The sequence below is a fragment of the Phalacrocorax aristotelis genome, chromosome 1 (assembly GCF_949628215.1).
Source record: "Phalacrocorax aristotelis chromosome 1, bGulAri2.1, whole genome shotgun sequence".
Classification (NCBI taxonomy): Eukaryota; Metazoa; Chordata; class Aves; order Suliformes; family Phalacrocoracidae; genus Phalacrocorax; species Phalacrocorax aristotelis.
In genome coordinates, this window is record NC_134276.1 from 127,502,392 (window position 1) to 127,518,504 (window position 16,113).

At 40.5% G+C, this 16,113-nt stretch overlaps 1 protein-coding gene across 5 annotated transcripts in view; it reads right to left on the bottom strand.

Annotated features, from left to right (window-relative positions):
• ZBTB20 (zinc finger and BTB domain containing 20) overlaps nucleotides 1-13,061 on the bottom strand; it is a 465,108-nt gene extending 452,047 nt beyond the window's left edge. For 3 of the 5 annotated variants that reach the window (XM_075106537.1, XM_075106528.1, XM_075106556.1), the window contains exon 1: nucleotides 12,839-12,972. The gene's annotated coding sequence lies outside the window, so the exon portion shown is untranslated. Of the gene's footprint in view, nucleotides 1-12,838 lie in introns of all 5 variants that reach the window. The other 2 variants (XM_075106546.1, XM_075106520.1) reach the window with 2 other exon arrangements.
• Nucleotides 13,062-16,113: the final 3,052 nt, after the last annotated feature.

Below are 16,113 nucleotides of genomic sequence, written 5' to 3' on the forward strand. Positions count from 1 at the left end.
ACTTCCTTCCTGGCCTCTCCCCAAAGTGCCCTGAGAGGAAGCAAGATTCTCTCTGGCAAGTCACGGAGCCTCACCAATGATGGTTAACAGCAGTTCAGCCAGAAGTTCAGCTCATTTACCCGGGCTTCCCAGAAGCTTTGAGAAATCCCTGGCCAGTTATTCTTCCAGATTCCAAGCTCCCTCCTGTGCTCCCACCTCACTGCTCTCTAGGCACATTGGAAACTTAGGAAAACAGGAGGGCCAAGGAGAATTTCCTCCTAAATACATCCATGATCCCTATCAAAACCGAAGGAAGGGCCACAAATACATAAGTTTGATAAAATGGTTAAGAAATAAGTATTCACTAGATTTGCTGACTTAATGCCGACATAGTTCTTGACTCTTTAATCCACCTTTCCCTAAAACTCATATCTATCTCTCTCTCTCACTCTTTCTCTCTCTACTGGTTCATAGCACCCAGAAGGAAAAATGGTGTGTCCTATAAAGCACTCCTTTGGAGTTCTGAAGACTTTATGCATCCTAATTACATATGGTGAAAGTTGTACCTCACTAAATTGAAAAACAAACCCAGAAGCTCATCTATTTAAGTAAATGCATAGCAGTGGAGATGCTTAATGAGAAAAAAGTTGGCAGTTTTTCGTACCACAGTAGCATGTAGAGGCAACTGTGTAATACGGAACCTCTGCAGAACTTCCCTATGTCCAAGTTTAGCATGTAAAGTGGATACAAGTGTCCTGAAAAGCAAGAGAACTCAAATACAATTGACTTGAGGATCTCTCATAGGACCAACGCTTATCAGCAAAGATATACCAATCTCGGAGACCATTCAATCTACAGAATAGGTCATCATGTATATGTGAAAGGGGAATGGGAAAAATGTCTCCTTAGGGGGTATGGGGGGGGGAAGGGGGGAAGACATTTATTGGCTTTCCTGTACAAAGAAGCTTGACTTGCCTTTCTCAGGTGGGAATTCTCCCAGTAAACCTGGTCTCTTCATCTACTGTATTTATCTGCTTCATGAACCTTACTGTATTGTGTCTACCAAAAGTCACAGAAGGCTGAGACAGTATGAGAGCACTTGAGAGGTGCACTTGGCATCCAGACCAGCCTTGCGATCCAAACCCCTCTGCGTCCCTTTGGAGGTTAATAAGATGAGGTTTTACTGACTCCATCCTGGCTTTTATAAGCTTCTCAGGGATTACCAAAATTGGAGATTGCATATGAAAAAGCCGGTTCATCCATTTCCTAGAAGGGACATTCATCCCGTTTGCCCTTCGATCCCTGAAATGTGAGACATGCCTGAGGAGCGTTCTTTGTTATAATGTCTCACAAATATATCCAGTGATGGTGAGTCCATATGTCTCTGATAAAGAGAAAACCTTATTGTGCATTCCAGCCTTTTCTTTTGTAAACATACTACACTAGATGAATTTGGCTCTCAAAGAAGAAAGTATTAATTGTGCTGGCTAATAAAATTTTCTGTTGCTGTCCTTCCAGTCTGGCCTTCTAAGCATCAACAGACATTAAAACTGGCTCTTGGGAAGTAAAAAGATACTAGAAAGCAGTACAAACCCAAAACTTGTTTCCAAGTTTTCAAGAATTGAGATCTGAAGCTATTCATTGTACAGTTTTCAGGTGAATGTACAGACAACTAAGTTCCTCCCACTGTTCATTCTCTGACGGATGCCTCAGCAGCAACACATCTGTGCTCTGCCCAAATCCAGTACTTGCAAGCTCCCATTATTATTTACATGTGCTTTGTCTCCACTGACAGTTTAAACAGACAAGTAACAATCCTCTTCAAATGCTTTGTGTCCAGTGAACCCTTAGGGGCTATCTTCTCCTTTACATATTGCAGCTCTCACAGAGGTTAATAGCAGTTGCACATGCAAGCCGTTATACATACAAGAAGTCCAGAACAATGTAACTGTTTGAAGGTGCTTTCATCTTTACATGTGATAGGGAGCTTCGGTCTTCTTTTGATGACTATTTCATGAAGCAAGCACACCAACATTTATTTCAACAAGGTATACCCTTCCCCTGTGATCATTATTGCACGAAAAGAGGTGACAGACTGGTCCTGTTTTCGAACATATACTTCTTGGACAAAGCTAAAACTGGAGCTCACTGGGATGTATCCAGCTGTGGGAAATCCAATCATGGAAATATAAGAATTTGTTGCTTACAAGTCCTTGAAGTTATATTAACTCAGTTTAAACAGTAATTATAAATAATAAGCAAAAAACCCACAAAAATTTTATTTTTTTTAAATTCTGCTATAAAAATAAGACTTTGTTGGCATGTTAAATTTGTTTGGCCTCAATTTTCAGTTACTGTAGGGTCTTTTTATCTTGTTCTGAAAGTAGAAATAAGACTTTACAACTTAAGGCAATGAAGTTGTATATGTGTTACGTCAGTGGTGTAAAAAAAAGCCTAACAGTCTTTAATATAGCCAAGAATCATCTGAGCTTCCTTTGACCATGGAGCATGGTCTCTACTTTTCCAAGTCCCATCTGCATGTACAATACACTGAGGAAGGAAGAAAGAAAGGCACCGCTTCCTCTTTCTCTCTATGCCTCGATTGTTCCTGATTAAAAAATGGAAATAATAATGTTGATTCAGCTACTGGAGTTAAGCAAAACTAAATTAACTATTTTCGTTAAACACTATATTTGAATAAGTTTCTTCAGAAATGCAAAGTGCTATTTATTCATATCAGCAGCTATCCCTGGCTAAACTGTCCTGAACCTTTTGTGAGCATTCCCTTCACCGGCTGAACTCAGCCGATAAGTGCTCTCTATTTTGAAGTACGTGTGTCACTCCTTTATCCAAAAAAGCCTACGGAAGACTTAGACAGAACTGGCACTTCTCTTTTTTGGGTGATGAGAACAAAGCAAAACAAAACAAATCAACAACTACAAAATCACACAAGGTCTCAGGATTAAAACTTTGCAGATGAGCAACAACAACAACAAAAAAGGCGTCTCTCTGGATGTTAAATTCTTTGCAGGCTTTGTCTGGGCATTATGAGAATAATCACCAACTCCTCCTAAAAGCAAGCCTTTCCATTAACTCCACAAGCTCAGATTTCAAGGAGATATCTTGTAAGAATCTTTCTTATTAATACACCCATGTTTGCTGCCACAAGGGAGACAGTATGTAACACAGCAAAAATTAGGTCAAAATCAGCAGCACTGTCCTAACGAAAACTGTCTCCTGGTCACAAATCACTTGTGGAGTACCACGCATCCTCTTTACTGCTTCAGACGTATGCCAACTGCAGCCAGTAGGCTAGAAATACAAAGCTAAATTCGGCTCTCAGTTCAATGTTGATTCTTCTAAATTTCATGGAATTGGTCCACTTTTATTCAAATGTAACTTAGGGCAAAATATGACCCATAAATATTTTAGCAGAGACACAGACGTTCAGAAATTTCATGTGGAACTTCTTATCCCAAGAGCACAGTCCTCTGAAGATGATTATTGTATGATGATTATTCCAGCTGACTGCTCATGAGGGAAAAAGAAAAGGGCTGTGGCCTCGTCCCACTCCTCTCTGGTCCTACTCATACAGAATCCTGCTGCTAAAATTTTCTCCCTCTCCTGCTAGTGGGACCAAGTTAGCCCTTCTTTTTGCATGAAGTTCAGACTTTTTGTCCTCATTTTCTTTGAACAGCTCTGCCCCCTGCCTGCGTCTCAGCTTTTATTTCTTCTAGCTGCTCACATTCTTCACAAACCTCCCTTCTAAATGCTCCATTTGTATCCTTCTACCACATCGAAGCCAATGTTCCATAGTAACATTACTCAACCAGATTTTAATAACTCTCTAAAACAGCTTACAGTCAACTGAACTGTGTTCCTGCACAACCAGTCTTAACCAGGGAAGTCCAGAAAAGTCCATTTTAGCTCACTTCCTTTTTGTTTTCCACTTTTTTTACCTGAAAAAGATGTGGAATGAAAATTAAGTTAATTTTGGTAGCAGATTAAATCATCACAGGGCTAGATACGGATGTGATTTAGACACGAGGGCTCTCACCCCACCATAGAGTCAGCTTTAACTGAGCTAGCTCAGTTATTAATAGCAGTTTGGTCAAGACAGCCTAGGGTTGAATGCAGTGAAAATATGTGGCTCAAAACATATGCAAAATTCACCTGAGTTCCAACATAATACAGCCTGCATGATCAGGGCAGAACAGTTGCTGCCATCTAAACCACCTAAGTAAATGCTAGTTCTTAATTAGCACTAGGTGAAAACATCCTCAAAAAAAAAAAAAAACACCACCAAAAAAACAACCCAAAACAAGACCAGAAGTATTCAAAAACTTAATTGGGAGGCTGAAGCAAACCCATTAGAGTAAAGAAAGAGGTTGCAATGCACTTAATAAAATTAGCTAATATAGCTATAACTAATGCTTCCTCTCCCAACTGCTGTCAGAAACTGACGAACATCATTATCCCTATCCTGAAGACCAGTAACTGAGATATTGAGAAAGGAATTGACTTGTTGAAAATTACACAGAAAACTAGAAACAAACTACAAATCCTGCCTCCCTAATCAGTGGGTTATCCTTACCGGTACCTACGTACTTGCATACATCATGCTAGTGACTGTACTGCAATCTGATTACAACTTCTGATACCGCACCAGAGCTTTGTGCTGACACAAATATTTAAGATCTCTGTACTAAAAAAAAAAAAAAAAAAAAAAAAAGAGAAAAAAGAGGAAAAAAAAGTTGTCTAAAAAAAGTATTAAGAAAGGCTCTGAATGGGATCCAGTGCCCCGTAAAAACAGTGCCCCGTAAAAAGGGACTCACAGATGAGCAGAAAAAGAAAGTTAATTCCAGAATCCAGAAATGCCCAGTACCAGGGAAAAATACCGAGATTTCTCTTGCCTGGCACCAAGTACAGCATAGCCAAATGTACGGCAAAAGCGCAACTGGCTTTTAACCTCATTCAGGAGCAGCTGCTTTCACAGCAGTGAAATGTTTCAGGCTGATCCTGACTGACTTAGTGAACAAATGATTTGAAGTTGGTATAGCTCGGAAGGAACCAGCTCATTTGGGAAATGTCACTATCTTAAAAACACACTTTTTCTATCCACCCGGAGCAAGCTTTGAAGCTTTCAAAACTTTGCTGAGGCTTGGAGAGGAAAATAAAAGTAGCATTTTTATGAAATGTGGGAAATTACAGAACATGGCTTGGACTTCAAATGGTCCGCCCATGAGCCAGGACAGGCTGGGCCTTCGCTGGGAACTTGTGTCGCTTCTAATCACTTGTATTAGTTTAGCACTAGCAAAAGTTGCCAGATTGGTAGCCCCAGGCGCTGAATTCTCTATTTATCCCCAAAGCAGGTACAGCAGGAGGGCAAGCTATCATAGAGGTACCAACCCCTGCTATGACTTCTCACGTCCAGGGACCTGGTGACAGGAGGGTGATGTGGTCTCAGTGTTGTACCAGTTTCCTGACGCCTCTGCCGTGACTGCCCACACGGGGGCCAGTTTCCCACGCTATGTTTCAGGAGGACGGGTTCCTAAACTGCAGGGCCTATGAAAGGGAAATAATGGAGACTCATCCTACAAGCATCCTCCGAGACTTTCAGAAAGAAGAACCAGGGATTATTTTCTTTGCATTATATTCTGTCTCAAAATGAACGAATACTAGAGAGAGCAATGAGGCCAGTGAGAGTCAATGTACAGAGTACAAATGAGATTTATATGTGGCTTGAGTCACTCCAGCCAATTAGCTACCCACCAGGCTGTTTGGTGTATTGTCCCTACTGTATAAAGATTTAATAAGCAGTCACCTAGATGGGAAGCATGAGACTTGCAGAAAGGAAACTTTTCACTACTCTACACGGAAAACTAGAGCCCAGTCCTGCAACAGCTCTGCACAGCTGATTCCCACTGATGTGTCAGCGGCTGCAAAACGAGGCTCTTTATCACGACAGTCCACGTAGGTGGAAAATATGGGAAACACAGGACAATCTTTCATTATATAATCACCATGTCAGAAATCTTCCACACATTCCAAATATTCTACAGTAATTAATAAAGCTTTCTTCATTTTTTTTCTCTGATACTCAGTCTTATCCTGGACTTGGACATTTTTCATAGCATGAAAGTACAAACTGCTGGATTTTAAAAACTTATCTACTGGGGAAATGTGCTGTGTAGGGAACGTATTAAACAATTCAGTCTATGTTTGGAAAAGAAATACAGATTCATCACAACGAGGAAGGATGTTCAAGAGTATCCTGAAAAAACAGCCAGTATTCAAGCCAAAGGACAGGATGAAGTGGGCACAACAGTATAAAGCTGACAAGCAGATTTAACTGACAGTGACAGAAAGAATTGGAAGCTGCCAAAGCCTAAGCTACACTAGGGCTTCTTCAGATACTACATGCACTAAAACTGAAACTAAAAGCACCAATGAGAACATTTTTTCAAACTCTTTCAGATGGGAAAAATCCCAGAAGGCGCAGCAGCAGCGAAATGGAAAATAGAAACTTTGGGAAATGATAGAAAAAGAAACACCTATCAAATATAAGTGAGACTGGGAACAGAACAAAAAGGCTGAATTACAGGATTGGACATTTCATGACCTTTCGCAGCAGTCCTGCCTGGTATATAAAGCTTTAACATACTTCATCAGAAGACTTCTTTTCCTGATAATACTGCTCGTTGCAAGAGAGCTCAAAGCCATTCATTTAAACACAGTTTTTGCAAGGCAGTGTCCCAGAGGGTGTGGCCCAGTCTCCTGGGAATAGCATTTGTCAGTCTTGGAGAACCAGCAGAGGGAGCACATTAGCAATTAAACATGGTTTTCTTGTGTTTGTGCCTAAACAATGAGATTTTTTGGTTGGGTTTTTTGTTGTCATTTTGTTTTTATTCTCAGCATTCCTCTCTGTCACTAATGTCTGTGACTCACTTAGCTATCAAATTGCTCGGAGTTTATGAGCCAAAGCCATGGAGAATAACAGGCTCCACGTCCACCCCCCCATAAAACAACAGTGGACATAAGCTTTTACCTAGTTGTCTTTCTCTGCTCTCTCCCCCTATCAACCTCATCTTACCCATTCCTGACATCCTGCCCATGAAATCTTGTGTTGCCACACGATGATTGCTCTCAAATTCCTGCACTGTGACCACTAACTTTCTAGCCAGAGAGAAAGGCATATGGATCTCTAGGGAGGAAAGATAAATCAATAATTAACTTTCAGTCAGCTGAAGGGACAACTCTGAAGTCCATAAGGCAACTTTCCCAGCCCTGCTTTTGTATCCTCAAGGGACTGATTGCTCTTCCAGCTATTGATGATTTTAGAAGGAAGATATTAGAAAGCCTGTCTTTTAGCTGGAGAAAAAAAAAAAAAAACCCCACCAAAAAAACAACACACAACGACAACAAAAAACACCCAAACCCAACCCAAAATCAAAAAACATCAGTGGACCAATTCCCATGCTGTATTTACCTCAGAATCAAATGGCACACTATACTTGCCTGCATTTTTAGCTCTACAACAATCCCAAGATAAATTTACTACAGAAGCGTAACATTAAGAGGTCATCTACAGGTGTGACTTACAAAATGGCACCACTTCTGCCCTGCAAAGGATTTTTCATGGGTGCACTGCAGAGGGTCAGAAGCATTGCCCTTTCAGGTTTCCTTTCCTCTTTGCTGTGGTTACCAACTGTCTTTAACACAGACTTTGATAACCACCAATTTGATACTAGCTCAAACATTCAGGAAGACCATATGGGTTTTGGTTCACCCTTTGCCCCGTCACTTATACTTGTGCAAACGGACATAATATGCTACCTAGGGGTCCATGTCCACTCAGTTCAGAAAAGCACATGGAAAGGCAGATGGCACGAGGCATTGAAGGATGAAGACCTGAAGACACTGCCAGTGTTTGAATTAGGTAGGACTGGTTTCTGCTAGAATACCTATCTTTCATAAAAGATGTTGAGGAGCAGTACCTGATAACAAGTACAGCACAAGCTGCAAATCTGCCCTCCATGGGGCTGGCCGGGCAGGTTGTTGCTGATGGGAAGAGACCACCTCCTGGCACGAAAGGATTTCAGCCTTTGTGCTCGCTTCGTCTATGGCCTTTCTTCCCAGAGTGCCACCTAGTGCCAACTCGGTCAGCAGCTCGCTTTTCTGCGAGGGGAACATCTGCCCCATCAAGAAACAGGCTGGGGCCCTCCGCACTCATTTCACCAAAGCTAAACCCCAGCTGTCAGAGGGACAGTAGTTGTTTCTTTAAAGACGGCTTTATCCTATTAGCCCCATTTCCCACTCCTGTATTTTAACTGCTTCAAGATACACAGTCTTCACTGCACGTGATAAAAGCTGAACTTTCTTCTTCTTGCAAACCTCTGGGATGCGTAGCCACCCTCCCCATGGCACCGACAGCCCTGGCTGCCCCAGCGCCTATGGACGAAGGCGACGGTGTGCGTCCCCATGCCACCAGTGACCATTTCACAAGACCTGTCCGCAAAGAGAATCCGCCGGTGCTGGGTGGTCAAAATGCTGTTATAGTGCACGATGGCACTGAAGGATTAAGTACAAAAATGTACGGAAACATGAAAGACATAGGCAGTAATCATTCCGAAATGCCAGTTTCCTCTCAGAGGAGAATTGGATCAGCGCCATGAGAACTAAATATTAACTTTTAAGATAACTAACAACCAGGAATATAGGCAACACCATCAAAGCAAAAACCATTCTGGACAAAAGCCTTTGCCTTTATTTGCTCCTCACTGAAAGTCTGATGCATCTGTGAAAATCTACTCAGGTTAAAACTGTACAGATATTACAAAGGTATCTCAAAATTTGGTGTGTGGTCAAACACTACTCTCTACCAAGAGAAACCTGGATTATTGGCATAGATAATTAAAAAACCAAGTTATTTTTCACAGTTGATATTGTTTGTTTACTTTCTGAATCTTCTTGGGCCAAACTAACAAGACCAGTGAAGTCCATTTCACTTTGATTTGCCATTATTTTCCCTCTGCAGCACAGTCTGAATGGCAGACTCTACAGAGGGAAGAAGCTATTGTTTAAAAATAACTATTTCCAGTGCATTTTTTCATTTTAAAAAATATTTGGATTTTCTAAAAGTTTTGCTTAAAAAAAAATAATCTAAGTAACTTGAAGTTAAATATCAGTGTTTAATTTTCCATTAACATTTATGAATCTCTTTCAGTAGACGCTCTTCACCATACGGATCTCAGTGTAAAAAAGTCCTATAAAAAGAGACAGGAGTGAAACCAACTGAAATCTATAAGGCCACAGCATGCCATCAATTTCTAAACAGAACTCCTATTCAAATAATCCTGCTTAAAACATCGTATGGCCTGCAAAAACGAACAGGGTTTTCTTGAAATGATTTAAATAACAATTTATCTAAGACTGTAATATCTCTTGTATGGGATTTGTAAGCCATCCCACAGAATTCTCTAGCAGGGGACACTGTTCCCCATTTACATCAAAGTTTTAAATAAATAATATTACAATTTTTTTAATTTTCTGCAGCTGTTTTCCCTTGTGAATAAGCTGGGCCTATGAAGAAAATATGAAAATAGAAAAACTGAAGTAATATTTATAATAATGATATATCCAACTCAGGAAATTGCTGCAACTGCCTTTATCAAAATAAACAAGATTGATATTTTCTCCTCCTTTAAGAGAAAAGCAAAATCCTCCACTATTAAAATTAATCTGACTTGGTATTTGTTTGGTATTTGGATTTGACTGTCTTGTATCCCGTTTTTGGTCCTGTTTAAAAAAAAAAACAAAACCAAAAAAAACCACAACACAAAAACATACACACAAAAAAACCCTACAGCGTTGCTTTTCGTCTCACAGGAGTGAAAAAAGCATATACACACGCCATTCAGCCCAAAATTACTCTAGCTACAGGGCATGGCAAAGCATGAAATAACTGCTCCAGAGCACTTCCTCATGTGGGTGTGTTAGATAACTGTCTGCTCCAAGGCTAAAATAAAGCACACTGTGACCCAATCAACACCACGAGCTCTGCTCCGCACAGCTGCCCGGGCTGCGAGCATGGGAACCCAGAGCACCCCACGCTGCCCTGCGCACACCGCTCGCCAAACTCGGACCTACCCCTCTGGCCAACAGGCTTGACGCTCCCCGAGTTCCAGCTACAGCATCATATGCCGGATTTAAGTTTACTTAGGCATACTTTACCCTTTACTGCTGTATCCAGATTGCAAACGGACTTTGTGCTAAGTTGTTTTTTTTTTTTCTTTTTGCTAGAATATACTTGGGGTTCAAAGGAAATTAAACCCTCCTAGTGAAAAAGTTTTTAAGATTAAAAAAAAAAAGAGATCTTACTGGCTATTGACAAATGTTTCTCCTACTCCAACTCGCCTCCTCTGCTTGAATTCTTCTCGCCTGGGGTTTTCACAAAATCAAGAGGTATCTTGCAGTAATTTTTGAAGTTTTTCAAAAATGTTAAGATGAGGCTAGGCTTCTGCTAAATGTACGCGCAAGAATCCTGAGGACAGGTCCACGTTCTTTCCTACAAAAAACCTGGGCTGCTGAGGAACGTACACCTGCCCTGGTTCAGGAGAAAATGACAGGTGCCTGAAAACCCACCCATCCCATGAGGGGGCCGGCCGCTAACGCTCCAGCTGCATCACTCCAAGCTGACCACCACCCAAAGGCATCAGCTACTCTACATTTAAGACCCCTACATTTTTGGCATAACTTCAGCATCCCCTCTATGCCCAAATCTGAGTTTCAAAGCTTGAGATTCAAACTTTAAGATGGAAGGAAACACCTTGCTACAGTTAACAGGTCGTTTGAAGCAATAAACACATTTAAAGTCTATCAGCAAAATATTTATTTAGAAGCTCAAATAAAAAGGAGGGAAAAAATAATAGGAAGCAACGAATGTCATTCCCCAGCTAACAGATGAGCCACCAATTCTTGGCAGACTGATATATAAAACCTTGAAAAGTTTCGCTCAGGTTCTGGAAATAAAGCTGCTAATAAAATGGAGCAAGTAGTTTCTGTAGTTGCAGTGCCAGTGAATAGACCTGCTGCTTTGGATTTCAATTAACTTAGTTTGTTCAGCGAGGAGGCACTTCTGTTGAAACTGGGGAGTCGTAAGTTAAAGGACCGCTGAAAAAAAAAGCCCCAAACAACTGCAAAAAAACCTGTTGGCAGCGAAAGTTCTCTCTGGCTGTAAAATAATGGATTTTTAAGAAACATTTCAAAGGATTTGAAGGTTTTGGAGAATCTCCTAGGCAGTCCCAGGTGGGTAAGGAATATTGCATTATGGACTTCTTTGTGCTAAGAGGAAGGCCTAATGCATGTTTTTAAGAAGTCCGCCTCTTGCTATTAAATAAATAATTTTCTATTAAAAAAGGTGATTGTTACTGTTAAGAGATCTCCACTGATCAGCGTCCATTTTATATAATTACTTACGATTCTCCAGAACATTTTATGTAACTCACTTCCACTATCTCTTTTCTTTTTTTTTTTCTTTTTTTTTTTTTTTTTTTGTTACCAGCAGAGTAGCAGTTTTACTCTCCAACAGAAATGACAGGAGCTCAGATAAAAAGACCATTTCAAAAGGATCAATTTAAGCAGTCTTTAGAACCCATGATAAATCTGGGCTCCAAAAACCCGACAATGCTAAATGGGCTATGAAATGCATCACAAATCCCTCCCCAGAAAAAAAAAAAAAAAAAAAGAAAAAAAAAAGAAAAAAAAAGATTAATTCAGAGAAAAGCTTCAACGTTTGAAATTACAAATAAGCAGCATATTTGTGGAATGAAAAACGGTAAATAAATAGTTACTATTTCTGGACAAAATGGCTCGATAGATTTCATAATTTGCCACCACTGTAAAAAATATCTATTCCCTTCCCCCCTCCCTTCCCCGGCAGTACACACGGAAACACAAGCATAACCATGCATAAAGTGAGAGGGTGGGGGGCAGCCAAGGATACAAACTCCCTCTTAGAAAGTTTGAATTCTTATTAACCCAGTGATGCCTCCATAACGTTACATTAGATCAGCAACATAAAAGTTGGAATATACGTCTCCTTTCTTCCTAGCAAAGGAAACTGGAAAAATACTAATAATGAAAAATAGACGTTAAAAATATCCAGGGGAAAAAGTACATGTACAAAAACCAAAATTAACCCCCTCCGCCCCCACAGCAAAACAGACAAACAGCAAAATCTCCAAATAAAAATCCTGTCAGGAGGAGTGGAACCTGCTTTCTCTTTTTTTTTAAGCTTTTATTTACTGTATGCCAAGCATGGACTTTAAACTTACAGTGCGCATATATATATAGAAAACAAAGAAGGAGAGTCACCGTTAACCCTGGTCACCGGCATTACAGCTAAAAGTCATTAGCAAATACTAATAAAGCCCCATTTAGCAGTAAATAAGGAGAACATGATATATGGACGGACAGATGGAACTGCATAAACAGAAAAGAAAAAGCAGAGAGACCCACAAACATACGGAGAGGGCTGTTTTAAAAGAGTGAAAGGTATTGATTTACTTGGAACTAGTGTTGGAAAACAAACGTATTTGTTTCCTTCGTGATTAAAAAAAAAAGTAATTAAAGTGAATCATAAGGGGGCACACCCTTAAATAAGTAGAAGGGGGAAAAACATTTGTAGAGGGTAAGGCCTTCTATAGATGTTCCGAATTTTAAGCTAGCAAATAGGTCTGGCAAACTTACATCTCTAAATTAAAAATCGAGGGGGGGGGGGGGAAATAAAGAAGTGCTGGTGGTTTAAGGAGAGCAGAGGCTTTATTCTTTTATTTTTTATAAAAGTTGACTGGCCTACCTTGTTCCCCAGTCCTCAGTTTGTCTCCTCATAGTCGCTGTCTCCCTGGAAGTACAGTGTGAGTGGTAATGACTGCCTGCCTCCCTAATGAGTCCATTTTCCTGCTCTTGATGTTGTGTATATACACACACTGCAACCTACCTTACAAACCACAGAGACGGGAAAGGGAGAGCGAGGGAGCGAGAGCGAGCGGGAGCGAGCGGGAGCGCGAGAGACAGGCAGGGAGAGGGAGCGAGGGAGCGAGAGAAAGGCGCACACAGACAAAGCCCTCCTACCAGACAGCAGACAACCCTCCTTCCCCTATCTAGCAAAATACAACTCGGCTAATGCAGCAACAGGTTCAATGCTGCCAGGCTGAGGCAGCGTAGAAAAGGTACTCGGGGCTGAGCAGGATTTCTGGCAAATAAACAGTTTAGTGCCGCCTGGCTCCACCTTTCTTATTTATCTTACAGGATGTTGGAATGCATTGTTTCAGACGGTCCATATAATTACCATAAATACATTTTTTTTGGTGCGTATTAGCATGAAGCGCCGAAACGTATCAGCCATTCTGCTCCGTAACCTTATAGCTTTAACACATGCGGGGAAGGTGTAAACATATCTCTCTTGACAGGCAGACTACACAAAGCCCACTGATGATTTTAAAGTCATGACATCTCTCGGGAAAGACGCTCCTGAAGATAGGTTTCCCCAGACAATAGGGGAGCAGGGAAAATTGATCTTGATGAGGAAGAAGTCTTCCTAAGGGACTGCTTGGTAAACAATTGAAAAGAGAGGGCTATTCTCCCCAGCATTCCCTCCCTTCAAAAATATATATTGGGAAGCTTCTACCCCTACAGCTATAATAATGTGCTGTGCTTATGTCTGAACAGGTGCAATGCATATAGTACATGGTGTTACAAGGACAGAAATAAATCTCTCAAGTAAAAAAAAAAACATTTTCCCAGTTGCAAACAGGCCAAGGTTATTTAAAATATCGGTCTAATTTGAAGAACGTTCCCCCTGCTCCCTACATTTTTTTGCTGGGGGGGGGGGGTGGGGGGGGCTAGAGGGAAGGTGTGAAGGGGAGGCAGAGATGGGAAAACCAATACACATAACCAGTTACTAGATTCATATTTTTACAATATTCTGACATATCTGGAGAAGATACATGCTGCTTCTGAAACAATTTTCACTCAGCCCTGCCTCTCACCACATGTAAACTTACACTGTCACAAAAATTCTGTTAATTTTGACAAATACAGGCATGTGATAGTAGCAAGAGCAGGAAGACAAGATTTTGTAGACAGAGGTTCTCCAAGAGCTTAAGAACTTTAACTGGGTCCAAGTAAAAAAAAAAAAAAAAAAAAAAAGAAAAGTTAAGTGATATTCCCAAGGTTATGCTGCAAATCAGTGGAAAGACAGATGAGAACCCATATCTCCTGATGCTTAACACAGAATTTGCCTGGAGCAACTCATACCAACCTAGAAGTTAAGTGTCCTGTCTAAGCCAGTTGTGTAGGCTCCCTCTATTGTCGGTGGAGAGACAGGCACCTCCCAAAAGCAATTCATCCCAGCTTTCCCTCTCTCCCTCCACTGGGCAGGGAGCCTACACAACTAGATTAGGCTAGGCAGCTAGCTTGTAGTTGGCTAAAATTAAGGCAAATGAATCTCACTTTTGATCTAAAGCTCTATTACAACATCCTGCTTCCCAAAATACATTTTTATTATCGCATTTATTATTAGGCAATATATGCCTAAATTGCAGTGATCGAAAAGGGATAGCCTGCTGACTAAAAGAGACAGGTAAACTCCCTAGATTCATGGATTTGTACCCTCAGGCTGGCTGGGTATTCATGAATCACACTGTCTTTATAATATTAACCAGCCGGGTGACTGGTGAATTTGATTAGTTTTGTTCACTGGTAGCTGCTACACATTTTTGTATCTCGCTTATGAACATTCTGTTTTCATCTAGATGTACAGTAAATACAGAACGATTTAGTAATTTTTTTCAAAAGGTTAATTTTCATTAGTGTTTTCATCAAAACACAGCCTTTCTGACCTTAGGGTAAAATACAAAGAGTAAAAAGCTCTATTAGGTGACTTACTTCAACTCCTTCTGTAATATTTAGCTACATACACACCTGGCATACGTAGAGGCAGCTCTGCAAGTCACTCCAAATATATATTGCAAAAATTCAACCCTATTACATATTTACTTCTCTAGACTTTATGACCACATTCACCTTATCAAAGGGTATGTAAGGTCAGGAAAGCAGAAGCAGCATTTTGAAGCTTTGCTTATAACTGTGGTAACTTGATCTGGCCATGTATATATCAATTGACCGCTCACTGCCTCAGTTTTTCCATCTGTAAAATGGACTCAGCTAGTTCCGTGAGCAGATGGTACCATAAATATATGAAGTGCTTCATCTTCCTACCTCAGCCTGGCATCTCTCAGAGTTTTATGATGGAGAATATTACGGGAAAAATATAAATACTTTATCAAGGGGATCTGTATCAAAGCCAGCTGGTGAAAAAATCACAAGATTATATATACTTCTATTCCGTTCAAATAGTATGAATAGTCTCTGAATTTAAAATTTAAAAACTAGATCTACACCAAAACGAGGATATCAGGTGTAAGAAGCTCTTAGTACCCTGGAACCTTTGACCCTAAACTGACATTCATTCCTCAGCCCTACCTACCCTATACACACAGATCTGAAGAGAGATTCAAAACGTACCAAGTTTAGATAAAATACAGATTTGAACCCTTCAAATTTAACAGACATTCAGGATTAAATCCAAGCACTAAGTCAAACACTTAAATTCAAACAGCATTCAGATTTTTCCATTGATCCAGATCCAAAAACTCTAAGTTGGGAGGTACCTAGATCCTTGCTTCCTGTTACTTTCTAGAAAGGTCATGTATGTATCTGAACATGGATTACAGGTCAAATGCCTTCATATTTGAGGAAGCCTGAATCTCTGCAAGAATGCTAGAACTGGGCGCAATTCCATCCAGCACTTAGACCAGACCTAAACTGGAACCCAAACCTACTCTTTCCAAAGTTGCATGGGGTTTGTGTACATGCAAAACTGTAGAACCAAAACCAACCACTTTCAAACCTTGAGACTGTTTGTAAGCAAATATGAAGTAGATTCCAACGTAAGCTACTTTTGGCCCTCAATCAGAAATGAATCCAATTAGCCATAATCTTTATAAAATCTAAGTATCTTTCTGATATGACTGATAAACCCTACAAGATGTGATCTGTACAACTGGATCC